This window comes from Lachnellula hyalina, assembly GCF_007821495.1.
Source record: "Lachnellula hyalina strain CBS 185.66 chromosome Unknown contig00038, whole genome shotgun sequence".
Taxonomy (NCBI): domain Eukaryota; kingdom Fungi; phylum Ascomycota; class Leotiomycetes; order Helotiales; family Lachnaceae; genus Lachnellula; species Lachnellula hyalina.
The window spans coordinates 175,360-187,533 of record NW_022157152.1 but is presented as its reverse complement, the minus strand read 5'-3'; the positions used below and the strand labels follow the sequence as shown (position 1 = coordinate 187,533).

Below are 12,174 nucleotides of genomic sequence, written 5' to 3'. Positions count from 1 at the left end.
ACCTATTATTCATCAATCGATTAATCAATACATACATAACCTCTATATTAGCAAGCCCAGGCTTTCTTTCCTTTCCTTGACTCATTAATTGTGGAAATAAATAGGGAGGTACTGCAATTTACCAGCCACGTCAAAAAAAAATTCATGTTCTTACTCCGTAATGGAGCAGAAGGCGGAGACAGACGCGGGGCAGGGACGCGTTTTAAGGAAGGAACGAACGCGGCGCGACTCGCGAGGAATTTACGTGTATGGGTGGATGAGATGCAGACAGACGCCACTACCGGATTGACCGAATGTAGGTAATACTACGAAAGAAAGTTCAATGAGGGGATCTGCTTGTCGTCAGATGAGGTTTCTTGATACTGTTGATTTAGTTTGGAGGCTTTTGATATGATTGAGAACTTGGAACTGCTTGAATCTACATTAGAGACAGACAGGTTTTCCTTGCTATAGTGTACTGTACCAGTGAACTTTTAACAAGCAGGCTGCAGGAGTGTATTAAATCCGTACTTCGGTCATCTCATCTCATTCTCGGTATCCTCGGCGTCTATACCATACAGCCGCATCACAATCCCCTCCAATGCAAAGCAGCGGATCTCCAATGCTCCATCTCCTACAAACCTCCCACCCGCATCTACAAACCTACAAGCCCTCTTTTCCTCCCTACTTTCCCTACCCTACCTAAAACCCCCTCCCTCTCCACCAATCTTGACGTCTCGCACCCCAAAACCCATGTACACAGCAAAAATTCCTCACACTCGTACCCCGCCATTACATTATCAATACCTTCATTCCTGATTTCCGCCCCCACCTTCGTCAAAAAACTCTGTGAAGAATTCCTCCTACGCTCCACTTTGTATTAAACTATCAAACGTATTACTTCATACCGCTGCTTGCTTTCCCTCGAAGAGAAAAAGAAGAAAAGGGAAAAACACATGTACTCACGAGATCATGAAAGAATCATTCAATAACTAACCCAACCTCCTCTCTTATACACACTTCAAGGAGAAGCTTCCGACGAGCCCAGCCACCCCACAATTCACATGATTAATTTTATGTACGGTATAAGTGCATGCATAGCATATCATACGGAGCGTATAGTCAAGCCACACTTCTCTTCCCCATAAAATCGCGTCGCAGCCACATGCTCATCCCTATCTGATTTAGCTTCTAAACTTTATTTCGTTCTCGCACGCGTATCGGTCATCCAATGATACAACGACTGCGCATTTCAAATCTACGGAGGTAAAAGTTTATCTTCAAACTTGGAGCTTTCGCGGTTTTAGTTTTCTTGATTTAGAAAGAAAAGGTGATTGATCGGATTTGCTTGGAAAGTCTTCGTTTTTTTTTTCTTTGGGGTATAAATGAAAAGTGTTCTTTGATCGATGGATGAGAGTGTGTATAAGAGAGAGAGAGAGAGAGAGATTATCACGTAACTATATATATTGCACATTCCTTCATCAGGATCCGAAACCCAAGCCGAGCATTCATTTCTGCTTTCTTGTATACCATACTCCGGAAAGAGCAGGTACTACAAACCAAATATCCCTCAATCCTTCTCAGAGTCAGACGAAGGCTGAAGATAAACCCCTTCCCTTGCCTACCCTCCTTTTAAGCACTTAGCAAGTGCTACATCGTATAAACTCACATCCATACCTCTGTCCTACCATTCGTTCTCATCCATAGTTTTCAACCAATACGCCGTCGCGTACACCTGGAACTGATAGTCAGGGTCGGGGTCAGTGCTGTACTCTTACCCCCTACCTTACCTAGGACGGACCCCGCGTTTTCGTTATAATACCGGTATCACACCCACCCTAGCCCAGCTTCAGGAGATTCCCGAAATGGCGGTACATTCCGATCCGATGCAGTATTATACGCACGGGGCTAGCAGAGAATATCGTGTGAAAGGAGTGCATGCAGTGCTTTGTTTGATGTTCAACAACTTTGTATAGTACGGCTCCTTTACAAATATTCCGGATTCTAGATACTCGTTCATACAAGTACCATACTCCGTACTATCTCACCACCAAGCAATAAATTTTTTACAGTCGCTGATAATTGATCAATTGATTGATTAATACGAATGAAACTCAACGTAACATCTGGACTTACTTCCTTATCTCCTTATCTCCCCTTCTTCAGGATTAAACTCTCGTCATCTTTTAACCCATTATTCCCGTAAGAAAACGCCTCTCGAAACTATTAAAACGCACCTCTAAACCTTCAGCCCCTCTACCCCATAAAAGCCATATCTAGCCTCTCCTCCCCAATTCCAATTCCAATTCCAATTCAAAATTCAAAATTCAACGAGTGGCAATCAATGACGCAGCCTCTTTCATTCATTCATTCCCCTTTTGTTCTTTTCCATTCCAAATAATGCAGCAACCCCTCTTTACATAGTATACAAGTACCAAGTACGGAAGTGGAAAATGTATCTAAATAGATTCGCAGCGTCAAAAACCCATGCAAATGTAATGCAAGATCCATGCGCGATGTGATGTGATGGGCAGAAAATCCACAAGGCTGGGACGGATAATCAATAATCAGGTTTCGTCGCGTCTTACTCGTATCGCGTCATCTTACAATTGAAACGAACGAGATGGAAGGAAACGCGACGCGTTCAATTAGGGATCTGGCTTGGCTTTACCGAGGCTGGTGATATTCTACGCCGTCGGCGTCTATCACGCCATTGGAAGATTAGATTTGTACGTAGATGGAGGGGAGATGTATGTACTGTACATATGGATCAAGGGTTTATTCAAGTCCAGCTAAAATCAATCTTTATGCTGCAACAAATGCGCACTACTATATCATATCGTAGGTTCATATAATACCCAGGTATGTATATAACGGTGATAAATTTCTTTAATCTACACCATGCGGGGTCATTTCAGAATCCCACGATATTTAGGTACGTATCAAAACACCACACCACACCCACCGAGAAACAAACATCCCGAGGAAGCGGATAACCAACCGGGGAGCCCGGAGGTTTTTATATAGTAACAAAACACCTCAATTGGACGATATCCCCACCCGCCAGTGACCCCATATCCATATCCTCAGCCACTCAAAAGGCCAAGTACGTTCGTTGCCACCGTAAAGCGGCTGAAAACTCCCGCGCGCGACCCCAGTACTCCGGTACACTCCTTCCCCTTCTCTTCACCCAATCAATCCGTAATTCGTACCTGTAGCCAGTCCAGGGATTCGGATTAGGAGATGAACACACGGCGTATAGAGGCAGTGGCGTGCGTGGTTCAGCTGGTTTCCTAGTGCGTTATTCTGTTTCTGGTAAAGGTCTATGGAGGTGGGGAGGCGAAAGGCGGGGCGGGGTGGAGTGGGGTGGGGTCTTTACGGGAGTAATCGTGTACTGTAGGTTAGGGGGATACGATTAGAAGGGATAGTTCACGGTGGTTTGGGGATAGGCTGGACTGGCTGGAAGGGGAAGGTGGAGGGGAAGTTACAAAGAGGGAGTGAGGCACAGCGCAGTTCGGGTCATTCGTGAGCTGAACGAGGAGGGGGTTTTTGGTGCAAGGTAGGTAGGTGAGATCGCAAAGATCAAGTGCATTTGTTGGTTTGATCCGGTCCGGGTACGACGAAGCAAATGCGAATCTTTCAGATAGGTATATGTCCCTGTCTGCAAGTTATTTCCGGACAGTCCATGAACGCGTTCACGACGTGAACTCAACTCGTGGCTTAAAAGGGGAACTCCAGCCACAATAACACCACGCCACATGCATAAAAATCCACCCGCCCTGCATTCATTTCATTTTATATCTTTAACCCGTAGCTTCATACATAAAGTTTGACATACATATACAATCCGTGCCGCCGCCGCGCTTCCTTCCACTCAATTGATTCCTCTCACTTTATCCGATCCAAGTATCTCAAGTGATTATTTTAATTTGCCATCGCGCTTAGTACGCGTTTGCTGCTACCAATCGCATCATCTTTCATCGTCTCATTTGCTTGTGATTCGGGTTTTACTTGTTCATCTAATAAAGATACTGACAGAAACAAAGCCGGGGATTAACAAACGCAACGCAACTCCCTACCTATAGTAACCTATAATAGTAGATTCACAAGCGAAACCTCATCTCGAAATCGGAGAATTGATGTGTTGTCATATTTTCTGAATCTCTTCATTTCGCTTCGTGGTGCTGTGGCTACGAAGCAGTAGAGTAATTACCGAGATGTTTATTTCTTCTTTAGGGGATGTTGCCGGTGGTGAGGGATTCTGCTTTTATTTATTGATGGTAATAATACGCCACTTATGGTTCTTTGCCGCTCGGCATAGGTGGTTGATGTTATTGATACAATGTGGTTTAGAGAGTTTTATTTACTTTCTAATCGGGATTTGGCAACAGGGGTTTAAGGCATAGGGGATTTAGAGATTTTGTGGTTACTGTTTGCGGATGGCTGCATAGGGGTGTGAGAATTTGTCTCGCGGGACATGAGGGGGCGTGAATAAGCTTTGTTACAACGGCTCGCGATATGTTCCAGGACTTTTATCATATCCGATATTTGTTTCTGTGTGTGTTTGAGACCAAAAATTGGGAAGATATTTTTGTTCTTTCGTTCCGGTTTGGGAAAGAAAGGGGAAGACGATCAGTGGGGTTCACGTAAGGGATTCCAAAGAACCTCGTGTTCTCCACCTGCTATTTAGCTGCCATCTACGAAGTACTACTACCGGTATTATGCATGTCTCTACGTCTAAAGTCTAGAGTCAAGTATATGACACTAGGCTCTCAAAGGATGCGCATAAACAGATGCATAGAAGTAGGATGCCATGAATAACTTTGAATCTTCACAAAAAGTGCGCTTATAGATTAGAACAGCTACGTTAAATTTGCAGTAAGTGGCAATCTGATGTTGCCTATATTATGTTTAGCTCGAGTACTCGAATTCATGACAATAGCAATACTATGAAAACCCAATCGTCGAACTCGACCCGCTGGAGCCGGAAAAGTTCTTCTTCCTTGAAATTATCAGCACCATTCTTCTCTTTTGTATAAATCTCAGTGGTAAGCACGATGCTGAGACTGATGTACAGAGGAAGTAACGACCCACATACCGTTTTATCGAGGTATATATATATTAGAGCTTCCATTTACTGCATAAAGCGTAAGTGAAATTCAGCAGTATGTCTAGAGAGCACACTGGGACGGGTACATGAGTGCCTAGCAGTACGCTTGGATAATAAGAATCTGGGTGGAACTTTCTTCTAATGTTTCTTTATTGAAGTCTGGCAGATGTGTTGAAGGTGTTGAAGGAAATTTTGTCTTTGAAAAATCTGACAACGAAAGAGTAGTTGACAACATACCAATCTTTGACAGCAAATGACTTCTACTCTTTACATCCAGAAGAAGTAGAGCTGCCAGGCGAAATCTAATAGCAGAGACAGAAGACAAAGAAGAGTAAGTGAGGTTGCAGACTGGGTAACTCCGCAGCAATCCCAAGAGTAGGGGGGCGAGAGCCATAAGAAGTGAAGGCATATAATTTTTTTTAACAGACAGACATCGAATCGAGTTAAATATAGACCTATGAGGAGTTAGACTCTTTCTTAGAAGTTGCAAAATCGCACCTCCCTTACAAAAACATCCCTGGCTTTTGTCGACAGCAGAGAGAATAGAGGGAACGACAATAACACTCCACGATACCAACTTCAGTACACAACTTTCATTTTGCTTCCTTCCTTACTGGAATTGTGACTTGTGATGTCTGAATTTTATAAATAATCCATATGGTGCATCCCCTCATCTCTGCAGCGGCATAATCAACCACCACCACTCAGAATGCAGGCAACATCTGGACGGACGGAAGTAAAACCATGCCGCCGTACGGTAACGACGGGACTATTTGGATAACGCGATTACTTGTCACTTGTCAAGGCTTTTCACGCTGCCTTAAGCCAAATATGTCAAGGTCCTTCATTTGTTCGGGGGGAGGGGGAAGTTCGTGTCAATTACGGATTTGCTGTCAACTTTCATCTTTCTCCGTCACTTTCAAACCAGGTCTAGTGATTCTGCGACTTCCATTGACTTTCAAAAAAAAGCTAAAGTGGTTTGTGGGCCATCTTGCAGCTTGGTGTCAATGGCAGTATCAAAAGTCCTCTGGCAGTCACTTGCTCGATCGGAATAAGAGGCTCTTCCTTGATACGCCTTGTATTGTTCATAATCGAAACCAAATTCCTTTATTGATGCTTCAAGTTATCTTGGAATAAAATCCCAAGGGCGTAATGACGCAACAACATTACGTATTGTATGGTCTATTAAGAAGCTGCATAAGAAGTCACTACTTGGTCATTATTCATGGCCGAAGCGAAGCCGCTCAACATGTTTCTAGTACAAATTTTCAGTTTTGATCATATAACATTCAAAGAAGCACATATATCACAAGGTCATCCGTGCATCTCTCGTATTTGTGGGCTTGCTAATTGAAGCATTCTTCAACGCATATGGTATAAACACATTGAATACCCTGGTTTTCAATAAAGCGCGAGATTTAGTTCACGGTAGTTCTTTTGTTTCTGCAAGAGGAAGCTTGCTGACATTTTCATATTTGCTGTCAAGGCAATCAACACGTTTGCTTCATATTTGTCGGATGTTAATCTATGATTCTCCTGCCCCTAGCAGTCAAAAAGTAAGGGAAAAACCCCTATGAGTCTTCCACTGTCATGCGCAAATAAACTCGGTGTCAAAGTTCGACAGCTTTTATTTTCCTTAGCACTAAGAAAATGTTTCGAGGCTACAAGATAATTTATATGCTCATTTCTAGCCAGGATCTTACAGATTAAACATATTCTCCCGACAAGGGTGACTAGGTAGAGGATGAGAAAAGGGAGGGCCAAGTCTCGTGCTGCCGTATAGAAATAGATGGCTTATGCTTAGCTGATGAAGCACTTATTATAAATCTGTATCACTCTGAAACAGTATCTATAGCCTCCTTTTCTCTTTGTAAAGAAGTCTAGTACTTTTATGGTAGGTAGTTTTCGATTCAGGTGTGATTTCTGAGATAGTTACAGTTTCGATACTTGTACTCAGATGTCAACGGCCCTACGCTTTTCCAATTACTAGGCTTACGAAACTTAGTATTCTGAGATGTCTTGTATATTATTATAGCGATCTTTTATTAGGTAGGTAGGTGTAGGAGGTGATACTTCGTAAATTGCCTATTAAGGATCGAATTACCCGGCGATAGAATTTAATTTATGCATAGACCAAAATAAGCGGATTTCGGTAAAACAAAACCCATCCCTCGGTCGTCTAGTTGGTTTATGGCGTCCGGCTGTAATAGTTCAGTCTCACCGGAATGGTTAGTTACAACCAAAATCATTACTCTCAGTCAATTGCTAACAATTGAAAAGTCGCGCGTTCGACTCGCGCCTGAGGGAACATCAAAGAACAAATTTTTTTGCCGTTTTTTTCTTGCTCTGTGGGGATTTGTGATTAGTAATATCATCATCATTGCCTAAGCTAAGCGAGTGGGTGGGGTTGGGGATAGTTAAATTAAACTTTTCGAGCATATTGATTTCGCTTAGCAAAAGCATCAAGTATCCGTATTGGGTGGGTGGCCTTTTTTTTGTTAATAATCTATACTCTTTTCATATGCAGCTCCCTATAAGCCATTATATAGAAGTCATCTAAGTTACAGCTTAAGCTTTGTGTATGTCCTCAAGTCCCGGCCCTAATTCTTCTTACGCTGGTAACTCTACTAGCTAGAAGTGAAATAGAAATAAACTTTCCAAATCATCATCTGCGCTTACTATTTCATATTGCATGACATGTATGTAAGCGAGAAAGGCGTCCCCTAACGTATCCTTTTTCGGAGCTTCTAGTGCTTCCAAATTTAATGATTTTCCTGCGGATTCTGAAGAAGAAAGTATATACAAAGCCAGCAAAGAAAATGAAAGAAGCAGAAGTTCGACCTAATGCTAAGCAAATAGGAGCATGCCAACCTATGAATCAAAAACGTGTGTCTGCATAGTCTGCTATGCATAACTTTTTAAGATAGCAATTAAGAGCTGACAAGCAAAGATATATGGTGATACACTTTGCTCTGCCTGATATTTCATTCGGGTATAGATGTTCCCCGAGTAGACTTTGATGATATCTATATATTTAGACAGACATGTAATTGAAACTCAAGTCTTAGAGGCTCAGAAGAAGATCCTCTGCGCAATACTTGTATCTCATAGCTTATGCTGGAGTAGCAAGTGTTTATGAATAAAGACGAGAACGGGAAATGCTACGATCATATTCCCATGTGAGATATGCCGACATCTTAACACGTCATCCCCGTCATTCCCTGCACCTCACTTCTAGTATAATTCTGATCGAATTTCCAGCAATCAGGGTCCAGCAAGCTGTCACGCGGCGTATTCGTACCACTTGAGTACTCATGTTACTCAAAGCCAGTTATGCCTGCTATAACCGTCACTATGACACTAATGCACAACACAGCAATATTGTCTGTTTCCCAACGTCCATAAAGTAGCCTTGCTTATCCCCGAGCTGGGAAATAATTCACAGGACCAAAACACCAACATTTCCAGCCCTAGTTAATCCAACCTGGCCGAGGTGATAGAAGCGCGTACTGTAAGAGATATGCAAAACCAGGACCCATCTCCCACGACAGGGGCCTCCGGTGAGTTCACCCTCGGCTTTTCACGGTCTCAGACTCACCTCACCTCAACCAAGCCCAAGGACAGAAGGCCGAGGAGACGCCTAGAGCAACATACCATCCGTCTACGACGAACGACGACATGACCATCCAGGAGGAGCTTCAAGAAGGTAGAGTAGCAGATGTCCCAAACCCCCCTCCTCGGCCGCCAATGCAAAAGTCTGCCTCTTCCATGGCAAGGTACTATTGGAAGACTCATCCAAGTCGAGGGTACGAAACTCTTTTCATCGGGTCAAGTGAAGGGATGATAACTTGTGTTAAGGACCCGTCGACGGGGATCCCGAAGGGCTTCGAGTGGTTCGAATGACTCGTTGTCAACGCTTAGCAAGACGGTTTCGCAGTCCTCTTCTGACGGGACAGAAAGGAGTTCAAAACAGAGTCCAAGGGAATGATATTGAGTTGTATAGCGAATAGTCTGAGTAGTGGAATGTGTCTAAGCGGCCGGGAAGAATACGAGTTGAAATTTGAGAACTTAGGATTAGAAAGGAAAGATTAGTGTTACGAAAAAGTAGGCTGGTTTGGAATGAGGTCTTATGCTTCTCATAATAGTCTTGTGAGTCAGAGTGCAGTCGAAATTTCGTGCATCTCCTTCTGAGAGGTTTGTTGTCAATGGCTTGTGGTAAGGCAATGTGTAACATGCTGCAATGATAGATGTTGGGAGGAGAGATAAGTATTATGCAGCAATATTTAGAGGTAGTAGTAAATACAACCTATTTAGATTTGCCATTTTAAACGAGGCTTCTTTGAATGATAACTTGAACCGCGAATGAAAGTTTGACTGCTTGATTCGCGACGTCTGTGTCTCCCCATTCTTTTTCCAGTTCTTTCTGAGTTTGCAACCAACTACCGTCTTGATTCCAGGTGATGCCCATATCCCTGTCTGTCATAGCACTCCGATGGAGAAGGTCTTTGTAACCGTCATCAACCCTGGTTCCGAGAATGTTATTGATATCCAAAAGAATCCGAGCTCCGAAAACAACATGGGTCTTTGCACCCGTAGTGATATTCTTGGTGACTGGCAAAAGACCCGTAGTGATTGCTTCTTCAAAACACTGCGGAGAGAATTGACGTGCGGTCAATTGTGGTGAAGGCCCTCTGGTCCACGATTGAGAGTCAACCTGATTTCTAAATCAAGAAATAACTGAACCAACAGGCGGTCCTCAGTATCCCAGTTAGCGTTCGAGGGCAGGTCCGATAAATGCTGGCGCTGCAAGGTGTTACCGCTGGAAGATCTCCGCGTTTCCCAAAGGAATTGTAGTTCGCCAGACTATTGAACGTAGATGAGTAAACAAACTCGGTAAACTGGGGACCATTGCTTGCTCCTTCGGTAATGATTATTTCCGATAGCATCAATTTCATAAGTATCGGAAGCAGGTGGAATACCATTGAGTCATATTCACTTTTGTCCTCCGAACTCGGCATCAGTGATAACACTTCTTGTTCGGTGAGACGGACGAGCTGAAGAGCAACGTTCGTGGTTAATGATGCGAGTATGAAACTGAGATCCCCAGCAGCCACCTCCTTCCAGACTTGTCCGAGGAAATCTTGGATCTTATGCAAATCCTCAAAGGAACAGAAAACTACGAATGAAAGTTCAATGAAACTGTCAAACTCCAGCTCCCAAACGTCTTTTGCTTGTGATCGACCATGCTGTGAAGCTACAACCTTAGCTGACGCCTCTACTGCTGCATTTGCCATCAATTCTAGGGCTTCTTCGTCGAAGCGCTTGTTGAGAATCTCAGTGGAAGAAGACTTGGCTGCCTTTGTAGCTTTAGGAGTCTCAAGAACATTGACTTGCAAAGAGCGAAATATCTTAAACCTTAGAGCAGAATGCAAATGCAGTAAACAGACTTTTAATTTAATTGCCCTTCCCCGATCCCAATTCAATCAATTAGCGGAATAGCGGCGGAAGAATCAGATAGTAGGGACGTGTTAAACCCCTCCCATCGATGGCATTTCTTCGCGAACCAACAACTACCCTGTCCCATTTGCTGGTAATTTGACATCTAAGTTTTGTCAAGTTTGGGTGACTTAAGCATCGTTGGCTGAAAATAGCAGACTACACGAAAACTCTGCCTTTACAGTATTATCCAGGTAGCCAGTAAGCCCCGACTGCTTGTGACTCCGAAATATTGACACACGATAATTGTGCACTAGGTGTAAACTCTAGCCAACAGTCATATCAAACAAGTCTACAACATAAGTATATAATTCTCTCTTCCTAATCTACCAAACTTCTGAAGTGACCAAACAGTCTGTGAACTTATTCTACAGCATTTAATATCATGATCCCACCTCCCTTATCTCCACCAGTCTCCTCGATTCCCGATGAGACTTTCAGCAGACTTCCAATTCCCGAATCAGATGAAGACCTACCACTTCTTCAACTCAGCGTTCTGTTAAAAAGAAACAACAATGAAAATTCTCGTATTCGCAAGCCAAGGGCACCACGACTTACTAATTCACATCTATCGGATGACGACTACAAGGTCCCATCCCCCACTGAAGCATCTGAAGTAAGGTCGTATTCATTCTCCGAGGAGCTATTTGTTGGGAAGAAAAGACGGCATTCAAATGTTGATTCTGATACATCATTTGAATTGAGTACAGAACGACCTCGGTATCAAACCATCTCTGGCTCAGCACCTGCTCTCACCCGTATATCAGGGCCACGTCTCATAAACCATCTTTACTGAGACCAGATGACAACGCCGAGAACGTAAAAGAGAAACTGGAGCGTTGGCATTCGGAGCCGGACCAGCATGCCATGACTGGCTCACTCGCCTTCTGTCCCGTCGGAGAATTGCGTTCGGATGCAAGCTATAGAATAAGGGAAGACTTCTCCAGGAAGGAAGATGGAGGAAATAATATCCGCAATGAAACTAAGCCATCTGCATGCCCCCCACTGCCATGAATCTGCCAACTGATGGAGATTGAGGATGTTATTGTTCACTTCAGTTCTCATTTCTGTTGGCTATATAACAGTGTCAATGCCCTGGACAGAGTTTTTATACTGCTATTATAGGAATTGTTCCTGCTGCTTAGATATATGAAATAATTAAAAGCTAGTACTGGGGTTATTCAGGAGCGGAGTAATAGCGATCGTAGATGTTGTAGAATCATATTTCTAAATCATAGTATTCCAATTAATATACATATCATTCATGATAGTTGGGGAGTGTCTTACTAGAGAGTGATGTGCTTAAGCCAAGTTATGTCCTGATTCAGGAGTGGAATTTGAGTTGCACTGTAAACAGCTGACTGCACCACTAGCTAGTCTTTCATGCCGCAATGATTATAGGTTCATAGTCTCACCAATAAGAACAGAGTAGAGCTAAAGGAGTAAGGTATGGAAAGAAGTCATCTAACGTCTGTGATTACAAAAAGTGTTAGACTGGATGATAAAACATGAGTTTATAGTTGTGTTTGCTGTAGCGCGAAATACCGCTCCATGGAAACCCACAGTCTGATGGTTCGGATAACTATGGC

At 43.2% G+C, this 12,174-nt stretch overlaps 1 non-coding gene across 1 annotated transcript; it reads left to right on the top strand.

Annotated features, from left to right (window-relative positions):
- Window positions 1-7,257: 7,257 nt before the first annotated feature.
- Window positions 7,258-7,396, top strand: LHYA1_G005203. The gene has a single exon. It is a non-coding gene; the product is annotated as a tRNA-Tyr (tRNA).
- The last annotated feature ends 4,778 nt before the right edge of the window (window positions 7,397-12,174 follow it).